The sequence below is a fragment of the Eumetopias jubatus genome, unplaced genomic scaffold, assembly GCF_037043125.1.
Source record: "Eumetopias jubatus isolate StellerSeaLion01/CBP00866 unplaced genomic scaffold, mEumJub1_p1.0 scaffold_5, whole genome shotgun sequence".
Classification (NCBI taxonomy): Eukaryota; Metazoa; Chordata; class Mammalia; order Carnivora; family Otariidae; genus Eumetopias; species Eumetopias jubatus.
In genome coordinates this window covers 20,811,572-20,829,575 of record NW_028274811.1, presented here as the reverse complement: position 1 = coordinate 20,829,575, position 18,004 = coordinate 20,811,572, and the positions used below count along the sequence as shown (strand labels likewise).

The 18,004-nt window shown below is 39.2% G+C and overlaps 1 pseudogene; it reads right to left on the bottom strand.

Annotated features, from left to right (window-relative positions):
- Nucleotides 1-11,083: 11,083 nt before the first annotated feature.
- On the bottom strand, nt 11,084-11,259 carry LOC114209649 (U2 spliceosomal RNA; annotated as a pseudogene).
- Nucleotides 11,260-18,004: the final 6,745 nt, after the last annotated feature.

Sequence of the window (18,004 nt, the reverse complement as noted above, 5' to 3'; positions counted from 1 at the left end):
TTTGCAGACATGAGGATGTTGAGTGAAGAGCATGCTTTCCAAATACATGATGATGAAGAAAAGAGGTGAGTATGGTGGTGGGCTGGAGAGGACAATATGCTTAAGAGATCTACTATTATTATTATTCTTGGTTATTGCTGTTAGAAGAAAGGGCAACTAAAACATGTTTTACATTGGTGGGAAAGAACTAGAGGAGATGGTGGGTTAGGAACAGGGATCTGACAATGAACTACGGAGTGGACTGAAGTTTGGAAGTGCCCAGATGACAGGGAGCTGTTGCAGGCAGCCCGGGGAGGTGTCGGAGAACCACAGCCTAGCCAGAAATCGAATAAAGGGATAAAGAGAGTTATCAATGAGGCTTCTGGAGAAGAAGGAACAGGACTTGGTATTGGATTAAAGGCTGAAAAATAAACATCCAAGAAGTCACCGAGCTTGGCTTGGGTGATGTGGTGCATTTGACATGCTGGGCCCATTTCTGCCAGACCCCCTAAAACAGCCCAGGCTCACTGTCACACATGCGTCCAGCACCTCTGACAGTGACCCTGAAGAAATGTCAGACTTGGAATTTTTCTTTGAACTGTGTCCCTTTGTATTAGGATCCGTGTTATGTGATCTTCCCAAACTAATTGTTCTGATTACTGTGCATGTCCTCTGCCATCTTTCTTCCCATGAGTGTGCAGCCACGGAAAAGAGGCTGAGTCATTAGGGGAAGAAAGACACACAAGACCACATCCACGGGGGCTCAGTGACCTGTCAGTCTAGGAGCCTCGGGCCACTGTACAATGTACCTGTTCACATCATCATTTTGTTGTCGAAGCTCCTTTTTTTTTTTTTGCTTTCTTCCTTTTGCTCCCTGCTTCAAACTTATTTTTGGAGCATTTTAGTGACCTTGACCATGAGATGAAGTAATGATGCCACTTCTCAAGGGAAATGTGTTTAAGATGTGCTGGTTCATGAAAGAAAATCATCAGTCAGAATTCCCCAAGGACTTAACCTTCATCTGCGTTTCAAAGAGAAAAGCTGCTTTCTTCCCCCACACAGAGACCTCCAGCACTCCTTCTTCTCCTCCTCTGTCGCTCGCCAGCTTGCCTGAATAAGAGTAGACTTTTTTTTTTTTCTCTTTAGAGTCTCATGGCATGGCTGCAATAGTGATTTTGATGGCAATGGTGATTTTTATCCTTTCTCTGTGATTCTTTCTGTAAGTGGAAGAGGGGAAAGAATCAAGCGGTTCTGTCTTCTGACAACAGGGCCATGCAAGTCTCTCTTCACACCCCACCCCCACTCCCCAACCCTTCATGGATTGGGAGTCTTTTTTTTTTTTTTTTTTAAGTAGACTCCATACCCAACATGGGGCTTGAACTCACAACCCCGAGATCAAGAGATGGATGTTCTACTGACTGAGCCAGCCAGGTGCCCCAGGAGTCGGTTTTTTTATTTTTAATTGCTTATGATTGCAGTCTTACTTTATGGGTATTTGAAACTCTTCCTGACTAGTCGTTCAGGGTGTCCTGAAGGGAAATGAGAGCAGCCTTCTGGCGCACCTGGATAAAGAGAACACAGATGTGAAGCTGGCCATGTGGAGGAGAGCAGGGACAAGGCTGAGTGCCGGGGCTCCAGAGCTGGGGTAACAATATGGGAACCTGAGTGGCCTGAGGCAGAGAGGACTGTCCTCGATGGGCTTGGCTGAGTGCCCGGGAGCTGACAGGGTCGAGACCAGTTTCCATTGGCTGTCAGTCTTCATGTGAGTGGGAATTTTGCTGTGCTTGCTCTATGTCATCTCATTTGCAGCCTGCCCAGAAGTCACTTAGGGGCATTACTTGGGCTTACAAATGTAGCTCTCTCTTTCTTTGGACACTCAGTGAAGATGCTTCCCAGGGATGCCTTAAAAACAGCTGTTGGGCCCCAGCAGAGTCCTGGATCCCTTGTGTGCTGGGAGAAAGGGGCTTCAGGGCTTACGGTGTAGAGGGTTGATTATTTCAATACATGTCTATGGGCAATGGATGCCACTGTTACCTTCTGGAATACACATGTGAGGTGCTGGTCTTAACCACTCTGGACCTACCACTACAACGTCTGTTTTTCTTTCATTCTGGGTGAATTCTACCTAGTAAAACTGTGCTAACATTTCTGGCAAAATTGCTGTTCCTTCCTCTCTGTTTCTACCTTTGCCTATTCTTCCCTTATTGTATATTATACATACACATATATTATGACACATATGTTATATATTACATATATGTATATGCACACATATATCACACACATTACACACATATATACCATACATGTATATTACATACATACCACACAATACATATACACATGTACATACATGTGCATATGTTACACATGCACACATATATTACATATATGTATATGTATGTGTATATATTATATATTGCATATATAATATATACACACACACACGTACTACTCCTGATAAATTTTAAAGAAAGAGTGGACCACATTTTTTTTTTAAAGATTTTATTTATTTGACACAGAGAGAGACACAGCAAGAGAGGGGAACACAAGCGGGGGGAGTGGGAGAGGGAGACGCAGGCTTCCCGCGGAGCAGGGAGCCTGATGTGGGGTTCAATCTCAGTACCCTGGGATCATGACCTGAGCTGAAGGAAGATGCTTAACAGACTGAGCCAACCCAGGTGCCCCAGAATGGACCACATTCTTATTTGCTAAAGGAAAGAAACCCAACTACTTACCTCATTTGAAAAACCATGTTTTTGGTGAATTGACACACATAAATCTCAATCTTTTAAGTACTTATTTAATTAAATACTTTTTCACTGGGGAAGCAGTTGCATGGGAAAAGCTGAGGCACAGCTTACTTGTGGTTCATGGTTCAGATACGCACATGTTTTTAAATGTAATTACTTTTGAAGATGTTTGATTTCATGAAATAAATTATTCTTGCTTCCATCTACTAAGAGACAGAAAGATGTTTCATAAATTGATGTAAAACTGGTCTCTATTAGTATGTCTAATCTCAGTCTCAAATCTATGAGATTTCGATATTTGAAGAAATATGGCAAGACCATAAAAGCAGCTCTTATTGAGAATTTGGAATTCAGTAATTTTGAGAGATTTAAAAGAACTTTGAAAAAATACATAGCTAGTTTTTCATGCTGACTTTAAGTGAGAGTTGAATTTACTTTCCCATTACAATTTTTTGAGTGGGTGACACTAGAAAAGAATAATTTTTTTTAAACAGAATTGATGCTTCAGAAAATTCCTTCTTCCTTTTGAAATTGTAAAAAGACAATTTCTTTCCAAAGCATTAAGTACTAGCTTCTTCTAGAATAGATTCTTTTTCCAACAACAAGCTCGAAATGATTCAGGAAAAATTATTTTTTCAAGACTTGGGGGGCACCTGGGTGGCTCAGTCGGTTAAGTGTCGGACTCTTGATCTCAACTCAGGTCTTGATCTCAGGGTGGTGAGTTCAAGCCCCACATTTGGCTCCACACCCGGTGTGGAGCCTACTTAAAAAAAAAAAAAGAGTATTATCTTGGGTGAGGTAGGTAGAGCTCACCATGGGAGAAGCTGATAGGTGCTAGCTTTCTCTGTTTCTCCTACTCTCTTGGAATAACCAAATATCTCCAAAGAACAGCCAGGATAAAAATAACACAAAACATCCAGAGAGCACATACTATAAGAACACTAGCAAATGTGGTAATTTATTTTATGCTGCCAGCATGAGGGTAATGGAGCTATGATGATTGACAGTTCTTGTGTGATATCAGTAAGATTCATTATCTGTGGGACGTTTCCTGTGCTGCGCATAGATTTACTATGAGCTGATCCTGCATAGGCAGGCATGTGGGGGAAAATGTAGCAGCAATCTAGAAAGGGAAATGGCCTGGGATGATAGCCTGGCTGCAAGTAAGGATGTTCTTGTGTTGAAGATCAGTGCAGTTGAAAGGATTTAGGAGTCAGATTATCAAGGTAGTCACTGGAGGGCTTAATCATTGCCCTCGACATTTCTTCTGTGCAGTGATATGAATGGGAAGGATGATGTAACAATCACAGTCCCCTGAACAAGGTACTTCAGGTTCCCCAACTCTATAGTAGCTAGGTAATTCAAGACCAAGCATTTAGAAGTACAACCAAGTGGTAAAAGATTTGAGGAGTCGGGGACAACGATTAGAGGGCTGATAGCAATTATGGGAATATTTGCTTCTGTCAGCTGTGGGTCTTACAGTTCTAGGGTATTGCTCTGGGGTGCTGAGGTTTTATTGCAAATTTCTAGTCAACTTGAAATCTAGGGTCTTAGTATTAAAGGTATTGAATTTGCTACACAATTCTGAAATTATGTGGTTGGTTACACCTATATTGCAATAATTAAAATTATGTTCTGTAACCTAAAATGGCATGGTGGAAAAGAATAAGCTTTGGGTTTGGAGTCGGATGATGTAATTTCCAGATTTGGACTTCCTACTTCCAACTCTCTGTATGGGGGACAAATCATGTAGCCTCTGTATGCCTGAGTTATTTTGTCTATAAAATGGCTCCTACCTTCTCTACGTGAGGGCGTGAGAATCAAGAACGTGCTGCCCTTGAGAGTTTTGAAATAACAGTAAACAAGGGAGATTTCCTTCCTTGCATTTTTCCTTTACTGTATTGTTTTTGTCCTTTCATCCTTGGTTTTGATGGTTTGTGTCATTCGCCGAAGAGGTGTCACTGATTTAAGCCGTCTTAGCTCCTTTACCGGAAGTGTACATAATACATTTAAAAATGAGCCACTTTTATTATTCTCTACATCTTAGAAGTTCTAAAGTCCATAATTTTAACTTCTAGAAATATTCAGAAGAAATATGTCTCTAATTGGTGATTTAATAACGTGAAATTTGATTTACATATTAATAGTTTATTTTTTCTCTCTAAACTTTAAAAGTACTTAGAGTCTAATTTATGTACACTACCTGTACTGTCACAGAGCAAAAATGACATGACTCATGCGGTTTGCTTAGAATTGGAGAACACATACATTTTACGATTTCTTCCTTCTCTTGGATACTTTTGTGGTGGATGGAGCACTGTTTGAGGATTTCATCTGGAGCATGTTAAGGAAAATTATAATTTCAAAGCTCTGGCTGGTTCTTCCCCTGTTAAGGTTGGAAATTCAGGCTGAGTTATTTAGAAAAGCCTAACTGTGGCTTTTTTGGGTTATGAAACTCAAGCTCTCTGACCACCACCATCACCATGACCTTAGCTGGAAAAAGGCCCTTGATTGAAAAGTGTTAAAGTGTCCTGTCAAAGTTTGGTGTTCTTCTGCTGCGGTATATGCCCTGAAACTAAGGTTTGTGGAGTTTCAGCAACTGGATGAGATCTATGGAGTAAAGCAGGAGAAATTCCCACAAGTGGGGATAGCCAAATAAACTTTAAGAATGTTAAGATCTTGGTGCGCCTGGGTGGCTCAGTTGGTTGGATTGCTGACTTTTGATTTCGGCTCAGGTCATGATCTCAGGGTCTTGGGGGACTGAGCCTGTGTCAGGCTCTGTGCTCAGCGGGGCATCTGCTTAAGGATTCTTTCTCTCCCTTTCCCTCTGCCCCTCATCCTGCTTGGACTCTTTCACTCTCTCAAATAAATAAATAAAATCTTAAAATAAATTAAGAATGTTAAAATCTTGTTTTATGCTGTGTTGTCATTTCCCCTCTGTTATTCCCAAACCCTTGGGAGGAATCTGTTAAATCCTACAGCCCTTCTGTTAGTGGTGCTTTAGGGAGGGACAAAAGGGGAACTGTTATTTACATCGGGGAGGGTGCAGGATTGCCTACAGTGTCGGGGCCTGGGCTTGGATATTAAATTAGATATTAAAGAAGAATGTACACCCAGAAGAGTGGCCTAGGGGACATCTAGATTGTATTAGTGCTATAGGAAAAATTGTGAAGTCCTTGTAACCGGGTACAAAAATTACTGCGTGATATAGAGGTTTGATGTTCAGAATAAAGCGATTGGTCCCTGGGAGATGCAAACAAGTTCTGTCAAGTACGTGGGATGTAATTGATGCCCCCCCCCGAGATAATTCCAAATATTACATTTTATTGCCTTGGATATTGACCACATCTATTAGCAAAATTCATTTCAGCATTGCCCATATAGGAGATTCTTTGGATACTCATTAGAATTCTTTTTGACATCTTACTGATTCTCTCATTAATTAATGAGTTAAATAAAATCTTGACATGTACTCATTTGGTATATGTATGAAAATCATGAATCTACCTATTTAAAAACTATCTTTTGACACAAGTTTCTTCAGTGCAGATGTGATCATGCTAATTTTTCAAATGACTGATTTCCTGACCCCTTCTTTTCTTTTTTTTAAAGATTTTATTTATTTATTTATTTATTTATTTATTTATTTATTTATTTATGAGAGCAACCAAGAGAAAGCAAGAGCCAGGGGTAGAGGGAGAAGCAGACTCCCCGCTGAGCAAGGAGCCTAATGTGGGGCTCGATCCCAGGACCCAGGGATCATGACCTGAGCGGAAGGCAGACCCTTAACCAACTGAGCCACCTGGGTGCCCCCCTTCTTTTCTTTAGTACCAAATTCCCTTGTCTTGTGGGAGACACTGGATGATTTCTACCTCTAACCCTCACTCACGGACACTGACTGTATCCTCACTCTCCCACACTTCAGACAGAAAGGCAAAGGAACAGGGATTAGCTGCCCGAGGGCCCACTCTGAGAGGTGGCATGCTCAGAAAAAAATGATTAGTGCACCCAGGTCTGTGCCGACACACAAAAATGTAGTATCCCTGATTTTCACTCCTTTACTCTCTTTTAGGAAGTTATTGCATATGGGGAATGGTGTGGGCTGAATTATTAAAATTATAAATGAATCACAATATGTGATAGCTATAATGATCATCACTGATATAAATTTCAATCAGTAATAAAATCAAGCAGTTAATAGAGGGTTCAGGAACATAACTTGAAATTGACACGTTTGTGGAACCAGGGAGATTTACTCTTGGATTCATAGTTTCCAATCAGAGATATTAAGTCTTTCCCTATTTCCAACTGTTTGATTTAATGTTATGTTATCCAGAGACAGAGGAATTTGGAACATATAATTTCCTTCCACAAGGAGATAAGAGGTCAGATCCTATGATCATTTTTGCTCAAGAATGTTAATTTCTTGTTAAGATGAATGAAGTCTCCTCCTAGCATGGCTAGCATTATAATACTTCTTGTCTTTCATTTGTGATTTATAAGGAAATTGATTCGTAAAGTGCTCCTCAGGAAATACTGGATTCCCAGATTGGTATGTTTAGCTATTTCAAATATAAACAAGACTTTCCTAATATAACTTCTATTAATCCATACCGATTTCACAGTCTTTTAAAAAAATTTTTTTTATTATTGAAGTATAGCTGACATACAATGTTATTAGTTTCAGGTGTACAACATAGTGATTTGACAATTCTATACATTACTCAGTGCTCACTACAGTAAGTGTGGTCACCGTCTCTTAACATTTAATACAACAGGATTACAGTATTATCGACTGTATTTCCCATGCTGTACTTTTCATCCCTGAGACTTACTTATCTTATAACTGGAAGTTTGTACCTCTTAATCCCCTTCACCGTTTTCACCCACCCCTCTATACCCTCCCCCTCTGGTGACCACTAGTCCTCTGTATCTATGAGTCTGTTTCTGTTTTGTTTGCTTGTTTGTGTTTTTTAGATTTGGCATACAAGTAAAATCATATGGCATTTGCCTTTCTGTCTAACTTATTTCACTTAGCATAGTACCCTCCAGATCCATACGTGTTGCAAATGGCTATTATTCTCTCTATATATATAGACCACATTTTTTTTACCTGTTCATATATCAGTGGACACTCAGGTTGTTTTCCTATCTTGGTTGTTGTAAATAATGCTGCAATAAACATAGGGGTGCAAATATCTTTTGAGTTGGTGTTTCTATTTTCTTTGGGTAAGTATTCAATGGTGGAATTACTGGATCATAGGGTAGTTCTATTTTTAATTTTGTGAAGAACCTCCATGCTGTTTTCCACAGTGGCTGCACCAGTTTGCATTCCTACCAGCAGTGTAAGAGGGTTCCTTTTTCGCTACATCCTCCTGAACTCTTGTTCTTTCTTGTCTTTTTGATACTGGCTATTGTGACAGGTGTGAGGTGAGATCTCATTGTGGTTTTGATTTGCATTTCCCTGAGGGTGAGTGATGTTGTGCATCTTTTCATGCTATTTTACAGTCATTTAATTTTCATCGAGGCCTTCAGTTTTTCTGTTTTCTGTTAAGCTCATCATTAAAATAAGCCTAATCTGTGATTTCCTTCTCTGACAATGTAAACTCTGGCATGTTATTTTTATAACCAAAATAACTTTGTTCCTATTTATTATCAATCATTGTAGAAAAATTAGCAAATACAGGGGTGCCTGATTGGCTCAGTGGGTAGAACATGTGAATTTTTAATCTCAGGGTCTTGAGTTCAAGCCCCATGGTGGGCATGGAGCCTATGAAAAAATATGTAGAAAATACAGATAAAAAAATGAATTCTCCCTCATGACTCTATCCCTCAGAAATGAGAACCATTAATGCCTCCAGTATGTCATTTCAGATATTTTTCTATGGATAAATGTGGATTTTACTTTATGCACACATACATATTTAAAAACATACAATCTTGCTGTTAAAAAAATCTTTTTTCACCAAAAAGAAATAAATGAAACCTTCTCATGTTGATTATAGATGTTCTAGAGCATGTATTCTTAACCATGGGCTCTGGAGTCTGACCAACTGAAGTCCCTCTTCCAGTTGTGTGAACTTGGGAAATCACTTACTCTTACTAAACCTCAGTAATTTCATCTATAAAATAGATTTAACATTCACTACCTCCTTTATGGGTACGTTGTGATGATTAAATAAAATAGTGCTTGTAAAACATTGAACACATAGGAGCATTGCATAAATGCTAACTGTTATAATTTCCCTATCATCAAATATGACTGTATTTTGACTGGTCTTACAAGTTGAATTAAGAGAATGAATTGGGGTTGAGGTAACGGGGCCAGGAGAGATAGATTGTTTTTCTTGAATTGTCTTTAGAGATAATCAGTATGTTTGATAATCTGATGCTGTAACTGGAAAACTGTGAATAGTTTTCTTGATGACATTATGCTTGGTTAGTGGGTTGGATCCATTTACCTGCAGGGTTAAGGGTTACAGAGTGATTGCTTATAACTGAAGGTGAGCTACATTGTCCATTATTGGATCAGACTCTAATTCTAGCCTTCAGGAGACAACCAAACTTTTGTGGTTGGCAGCTGTGGAAATTTAATTTTGGTGGAACAGGGCCATTAATGATTAACAAAAGCACTATATGCTTGAGTTCATCTTAACAGCTAAGCTCCTAGTGGGTTTCTGGGGATGCAGAAGTCATGGCAAATTAAATTACATCTAATTCAAAGCAATATTTATTGCATACTGGTCATACAACTGATGCTAAATCCCATGCCATTTCTCTATTTCAGCAAAGAGATTTTTAAGCGTGGCAGGTAGCAAATTTCTGGAATTTGATCAGTTTTTTGGTCATAAAACCAGTTTAGTTCTTTGATTATATGCCACGATGACTTAATAGCCCTTTTAAAATAAAGATTATTTTACGCTAATTTATTTGTTTTCTCTTTAGGCCTCCATTTATGATAAACTTACAGCAATTTGAAAGGTGGAATTTGTTAAGGGATAGAGTATATTATTTTTGGTCTTAATTGAATCTGCCAGCTCACCATGTTTTGTTTTGTTTTTTTTAAAGATTTTATTTATTTATTTGACACAGAGAGAGAGAGACACAGCAAGAGAGGGGAGGGGAACACAAGCAGGGGGAGTGGGAGAGGGAGAAGCAGGCTTCCTGCCGAGCAGGGAGCCCGATGTGGGACTCAATCCCAGGACCCTGAGATCATGACCTGAGCCGAAGGCAGATGCTTAACGACTGAGCCACCCAGGCGCCCCCCCAACTCACCATGTTTTGATGAAAGACTGGTCACTGATTTTTTGAATATACTTTTTTATTTTTTTAAGTAGGCTGCACACCCAGCGTGGAGCCCATCAAATATTAATTTTTGGCCATGCCTTTTCACGTTCCAACCTTTTTAAAAGTAAAGATATTACTAATTTAAGAAAAAAAACATATTTTAAAATAGTGAAATTGTCATAAACAATATAAAGCAAAGGGGTTGGAAGAAAGATACCTATTGGAAAGATAGAGCTCAGAGGGTTAAATGAGGGTTCACACATCTGGTGGATAGAAGACCTCAGCTTGGCTTTTTATCCTCAGGTTTATGCTCTTTCTGTGGCACAAAAAAGCTACTTCTGTACATGTCCTATGAAGTGAACATACAGTCACATGAAATGTATATATGTATTGGAGATGAAGCTTACTGTTCTTTTAGTCCTATTGGAAATCAACATGCTGACTATAATCCACATCAATCCAAAATATTTTTTCTTATCTTTTAAACAAATTAAGAATGAATTCTGGGGACAACTTGGGTGGGTTGTGTCTCTTAAGGAGTCTAGTAGACTTGAACCAAGTCTTCATTGTGATCGAGGAACTTGGGGTGCTGGTTGTTCCCCTGATGGTTTACCCGGGACAGAATCTGAATATTTGAAGGCCTTTTTTTTTTGACTTCATTTATTTGTTAGAGAGAGAGAGTGAGAACGAGAGAGAACAGAAGCAGGGAGGGGCAGGGGCAGAGGGAGAAGCAGACTCCCCACTGAGCAGGGAGCCCGACGCAGGGCTCGATCCCAGGACCCTGGGATGATGACCTGAGCCAAAGGCAAATGCTTAACCTACTGAGCCACCCAGGCGCCCCTATTTGAAGGTCTGATGGAGAGCTTTGTTTGTGTGGGCCAGACACCTGTGTCTCCTGATCTGTGTTGTGGTTTCTTTTTTACTTTTCTCTGCTCCGCTTCCTGCTCGAGCCTGAACTTTCACTTGCATTTCCCACTCAGATTAGTGCTCTTTCTGCTGTTCGCCACAGCTTCTTTTATGAATTATGAAGGACTGGCCTGTGTAGATTTTGGACTAAGAAAACGTTATGCATAAAATGTAATAAAGTAAAATTACATTTTATTAAAATCCTCCAATTTTAGCATTTTCATGGACATCATTGAGGATTATAATTCTACTGTCCCTGTGTCTTGTCTGGAAAATGAGAAACTGATAAGAACAGATACTACACTTGATCTTAGCCAAAAGGCCGAGAAACTCATGTCATTTTGATTTCCAATGTGTTGAGATACTCTTTTTGTTTCCAACTATATTGAGGAATAATTGAAAAATATCATGGTTTGTATTTACAGTGTACAACATGATGATTGATATACATGTGCATTGTAGAATGATTACCAAGATCAAGATAATTAATACATCCAGATGCTCTTTCAGTAAAAAATCAAATGGCTTTTTTCAAGAGTAGCTGTGTAAGAATTTTCTTTCTTTTCTTTTTCTTATTTTTTTTAAAGATTTATTTATTTATTTGAGAGAGAGAGAGAGTGTGAGCGAGTGGGGGACTGGGCAGAGGGAGAGGGAGAGAGAATCCTCAAGCAGACTCCCCCCCGATCATGGAGCCCAACGTGGGACTTGATCCCAGGACCCTGATATCATGACCTGAGCCAAAATCAAGAGTTGGACACCCAACTGACTGAGTCACCCAGGTGCCCCCTCTTTTTCTCTCTCTTTTTTTTTAAATTAAGTTTTTAATTTTAATTCCAGTATAGTTAACATTCGGTGCTATATTAGTTTCAGGTGTACAATATAGTGGTTCAACAATTCCATACATGACTCAGTGCTCATCATAGGTGTACTCTTTAATCTCCATCACCTATTTCACCCATCCAACCACCCTCCTGCCCTCTGATAGCCCTCAGTTTGTTCTCTGTAGTTAAGAGTCTGTTTCTTGGTGCAGGGGCACCTGGGTGGCTCAGTTGATTAAGAGACTGACTCTTGATTTTGGCGCAGGTCATGATCTCAGGGTCATGAGATCAAGGGCTGTGTTGGGCTCCCTGCTGAGCATGGAGTCTGCTTAAGATTCTTTTTCTGCCTTTACCTTTGCCACTCCTCCCTCCCCCCTCCACGTGCTCTCTCTCTTAAGAAAAAGAAAAGAGTCTGTTTCTTGATTTGTAACACTCTTTTTTTGCCTTTGTTCATTTGTTTTGTTTCTTAAATTCCACATATGAATGATGTATAAGAATTTTCTAATCCTTATGGAGTTGTTCAAAACTTAGCTATTTAATACTTTGTTATGTCATAAGTTACTAATATTGATTTCATATAACAGAATCCTCTTTACCATGTTTTGTTTTATGTTCATTCTATATTACAATATAATATATTATAAATATATAAATATACACATATTTTTTCCCAGGGACAAAAATAATGGCATAGCATCCCCTTGTATGTTTCTAACAAATTTTCTGCTGTAAAACACCATAATAACCAAAAAGTAGAATATAAAACTTGAAAGGAATGCTATCTTACAGAATTCTGAATAAACCATAAATAAGTATACTAGTTGTAGGACCTTTAATGGTAAGCTTTTTTATTTTAATGTTGCTCTACTTGTGATTATCTCTCACCCAGATGATAAGTGTTTAATTTAATTTATTGGTGTCACTGTATTATTCTATTTCTAAAACACATTATAACATGCAATACAATTATATTTGCCCAGAGAGCATATTTGCTCAGGGATCTGTTATTGTATATTGCATTAATTTTATCTAAAACTACATATGAATGACACTATGTTGTCAGAGGAACTTGTATTCATTTTCAAACTTGGCCTTTTATGGGTCCTTATCACTAAATAGATTACCAGATTTCTTGAGTCTCAGTGTCCTCGTTGATAAAAATGGAGTGTGTGAAGATTAAAGTATCAAGCACAGATGGAAGACGGAGAAAAATCTCAGTACCTGCTGGTTGTCCTTCCTTCCTTCATGTCTATCAGCAAAGTAAATGGAAGAATAGAGCCTGCCATGGGTTGAAACCTGTCCTCCCAAAAGACATGTTGACGTCCTAACCCACTATACCTCCGAATGTGACCTTATTTGGACGTAGGGTTGTTGCAGGTATAATCAGTTAGGATGAGGTCATACAGGAGTGTGGTGGACCTTTAATCCGGTATGACTGATGTCCTTATAAGAAGGAAATGTGGGCACAGACACGCAGAGGAAGTGGCCATATGAAGACTGAGGCCCAGCCTGGAGTTGCTCCTGTAGATAAGGAGTGCTTGAGCTTGTTACCAGAAGCTGCAATTGACAAGAAGGATCCTCCCCCAGAGGCTTTGTGAGGGGCGTGTTCTTGCCGACACTTTAATTTCAGAATTTTGGCCTCCAGATCTGAGAGACAAAATTCTGTTATTTAAGCCACCCAGTTTGGGATACCTTGTCATGGCAGCCCTAGGAAACACATACAGAGTCCGAGAGGACCTGGCTGTCCAAGGCATTCTAGATCAGATCCTGGATTGTGCTTGGTCATCAAGCACCTTGAGAATCTGGGACTGAGATGCCGCACTGTGTGCGCAACTTGAAATGGGTGTGAGCCATACCAATAGTTTATGTTGAAAATCTTAAATTTGGGAGGTCATGAATCCCTTTGAAAATCTTATGGATGCCACTTTCAAAGCAAGGGGAATGCACACATAGACCTATAACACTTTACATTGAATTTTATGGCATTCACAATGTCTCTAGGGGATTTATGGTACAAAGTTAAGAATTCCTCTCAAAAGAATTTCATTCTCAAAAAACAAGAAAAAATATAGCTGACCAGACACTGAACAAGTGATGTAATCAAATTCATGTTTAACAAAACAAGGGTTACTAGAAGTTGGCAGATGGAGAGATCACCTTGGGACTTTTATGTATGAACACAAGAGTTTGTCTCTTAATTTACATTTGCCCCCATGGCATTGTGGGAAGTGAGTAAGACCTAATTATATAACAGCCGGCATTTATTCTGTTCTGGGTATTGTGATAGGTGCTTTCTGTTCATTATCTCTAAGTGCAGGCCTGTATTGGGGGTTGGTACCATTTAGCCCTCTTTCACTCCCATTCATAAAATCTCAAATTCTGACTTTTGATGTTTTCTGCAAATTAGGTTGTACTTACAGGCACATGGATACATTAGGAGAATCTAAGAATGTACTCAAAATGTGATTTTATATGTTTGGTCCATCAATAGGCCATACTGTCTGGAGTGCAATTTGAAGGAGTTTTTTAACACATCCCGAAATTGTCATACAAATAGCATAATTATATATGTGTAGTATGCCTATATGTATATATACAAATATATACATATGACAATATATGCAAATGTATACACACACGTATATTTTGCAGGCGTTAGTTCAAGTTTTAAAAGTATCTTACCATTTTTGAAATCTCATTTTCACATTTGTCCCTTTTTCAGCATACTTGGGATCTCAGACACTAGCAGCAATCTGTGGGTCTTTCTTGACCTTGGGGAGGCTTTCCAAACCACAGCTCCTCAAGGTGCCCCATTCCAGGGATGAAGGGAAGGGGCTTTCTCTCCAGGTCTCCTCAGAGTTGGCTTCAGCAGGCCTGGGTCAAACCTGGGTGGATTGATTTTTATCAGCTTCTCTGGTGATTGTGGAAGATAGGGCAGTTTGAGAACCTCTGGCTCAGAGAGAAGAAAGAGCTTGAGGGCTCCCTAGGGAAAGGATTTGGATTTCCCCATCACCAAAACTCAGAGTCATTGCCTCAGAAACCATGGTGCACATCAGCTGTGCCCCCCTACAGAGGTTTCATGTTTGGAAAATCTCAGAGCAATGACAGTCAACCAGCTTCGAAGAGCACCTAAGATACTTGACTGCTGTCGTAAGGCAGAGAGGTTGCAATGTTCAGATGGCCGACTCTAAAATGGAAGATAGAACTGATTTCCCAATTCTGCACCCTTGTTCCCGAGCAAATGACTACTTGGCTCCTATGAAAAATGATATAGTTGTGACAGTTCTTTCATTGTTCTAAGAAAAAAAATGCATGCAAATTATCAAAGGAAATGAAGGTACTAGGTTCAACAATACTTCAATTAAAACAGCAACGATGCCCACAGAATAGGGCAACTGAAACCAGAAAGACAACCTCAGATCCTTGTTCGGGCATCTCAGGCCATTGCAGTAAGGCAGGTCACATTGAACAATGGGCTCCTGGCCATTGTCATTGTTCCAGTCGTCCTGGAGAGTACACCGATTTAGGAAAATGCTTGGAGCAATGTCCTTGTCCCTCCCTTAAAAGTTAATAATTTAAAGGCGTAGTATCACAAGGAAGTTGGGCACAACAAAAGCTAATGTTTCTACGTCTGACAGCTTCGAGTCCATAAGAAATAGTCTAATAGAAATGAAAACAAATTTTCTTTTCTTTAAAGTAAGTGTGTGTGTGTGTGTGTGTGTGTGTGTGTGTGTGTAAATATTCTGGATCTGTTGGGTATCTCAGATGTAGCAGTGCAACCTTTACTCACCAAAAAATGACTTCACAAAACAATCATAACAAAGATCGAGTTCTTTTGGGAATTGTACTGATTGCCATAAACCAATCTCAGTCTTCAGATCCTCCAGAAACTTCTATAACTCTTAGAATATTCATTTTTAATTTGTGGATGTTTTCCAACGGTTTGTAAACTTTAAGATGCAACAAACTTATTTTTACTCTGCGTTAATGTCTTAGCTTTTGTTGCAAACAGAAGACTCAGGGTATAATTCTTCTTGATTAAACCCCATGTTCTTGCTCCTGGGTATCCTGTAACTGATGAGCAATACCTTATGTATGTAGGAAAAAGACATGCAAACACATGTACTCTGTATTGCTTACGCCCACCAGTTCTAAATAAATGATCCTCAATGATTGTGTGGGAGGTCTTAGCACAGCTCACAACAGACTTTTACCTATTCATCTGTGTAGTAGGTGTAGAAAAATGATTGAGAGGGAGGTTCTGGCCATTTACTTTTAGCTTGGGAGAACTTAGACCCCACTGGTAGTTCTCTAGTAACAGACTGTTAATCAAGGCTCCAGTGACTCTCTTCAAGTGACTGCTCCTTTCTTTTGAATAAATGAAGAATGTTCTCCTATGAGAGCAGTAGGCCTTTGGCTTATACTTTGTTAATTAAGAAAGGTGTTCCTGATGGGTTAAAAAACATTTTTTTTAATGCACTTGTATTGAATGTACCAGTACTAAATCTTCAAAACTTTAAATTCTTCCATCCTGTGAAAGGGGGATTAAACTTTGTTTTACCCTCTTAGGTTCTGTGCCTGGGTCTGAAAGTTAAATTAGCAGGAGAGAGGCACACAAATTTCGTTTAATATCTTACATGCACACAAGAGTCCTCATAAAAGAAACGAAGAGTTGAAGAAGGAGATAGAACCAAGAGCTTATAAAACTTTTTTAAAACAATGAAATGATACATTTGTGGAGAAGTGACAAGACGAAGGAATTTTGTTGGAGGGCAGTAAATTGTGGGACAGTGAGAGTAGGAAACTAACAGAGATAAGGGTTATTTTTAGTAGATTTGTTTAGATAGCTCTATTTTGGCATCAACTGTCAGTCTGTGATGAAAATATTCTTCACTTCCTGGTACAGGGAGGACATTTTTCTCATGGGAAATTTCATGACTTGTTTTTAGGTAGAAGGAAGACGTCATAGAACTCTTTCTGCACCGGCTGTTTCTCAGGAGCTTTCTACCAAAGTGGCATATTTTGGGGGTGATATGTTCTGAACCCCTTCATCTGTTTGCCTTATTAATTATTGCCTCACTTTCAAAAACATCATATGCTCTTAGAAGCCATCAAAATAAATACCCTTGAAAATTCTATTTATGCCAGTTGACAATTTCAATAATTTCTCCAAAATAATTTATTTACAATTAAGAGCCCTAGTAAAATAAATTCTTAAAACAAATCCCTCAGAGGATCTTTTTACTAGGGAAAATACAGTCCTTAAAGGAGGATTTCCAGTATAATCTGGGATTTCAAGGCACTGTGCTCAAGTTTTCAAGTAAGACATACTTCTTATTCTTTTTTTATATTTTTAAAAGTTTTTATTTAAATTCCAGTTAGTCAACATACAGTGTCATATTACTTTCAGGTGTACAGTATAGTGATTCAGCACTTCCATACCTCACCTGGTGCTCATCACAGCAGGTGTACTCTTTAGCTCCCATCACTCTCCCCTCCCCACCCCCACTTCCCCTCTGGTGACAATTTTTTCATAGTTAAGAGTCTTTTTCTTGGTTTGCCTACCTCTCTTTTTTTTTTATGGTATGTTAATCACCATACAATACATCATCAGTTTTTGATGTAGTGTTCCATGATTCATTGTTTGCGTATAACACCCAGTGCTCCATGCAGTACGTGCCCTCCTTAATACCCATCACCAGGCTAACCCATCCCCCCACCCCCTCCCCTCTAGAACCCTCAGTTTGTTTCTCAGAGTCCATATTCTCTCATGGTTCGTCTCCCCCTCCGATTTCCCCCCCTTCATTTTGCCCTTCCTACTATCTTCTTCTTTTTTTTTTTTTTTAACATATAATGTATTATTTGTTTCAGAGGTACAGGTCTGTGATTCTTCTTATTCTTAAAGACTTTATGAGGATGGTATCTCTGGAGCATGAATAATTATGATACCAAGCCAATACAAAGGCTTACGAGAGGTGAAAGAGTGAGAGATCCCATTCATTTAAGACACCAGAAAAACTTCCAGAGAGGAGGAGGTATTTACAATATTCCTGAAATATGGATAAAACTTAGCTAGCCTGGAGTGAATGGGGAGGATGTAGTTACGAGTTTGTGTTTGACCAACAGTGAGAAAGTAGAAAACAGCTTCACATGCTTAGGAATCATTCAGTTTTTCTAGGGGGGCAATGTCATGTTGTCCATTAGAATCAAGCTGAAGCTTTGTTATTTGGTTTTTGATGCTGTGGTAAGGAGGGACGATGT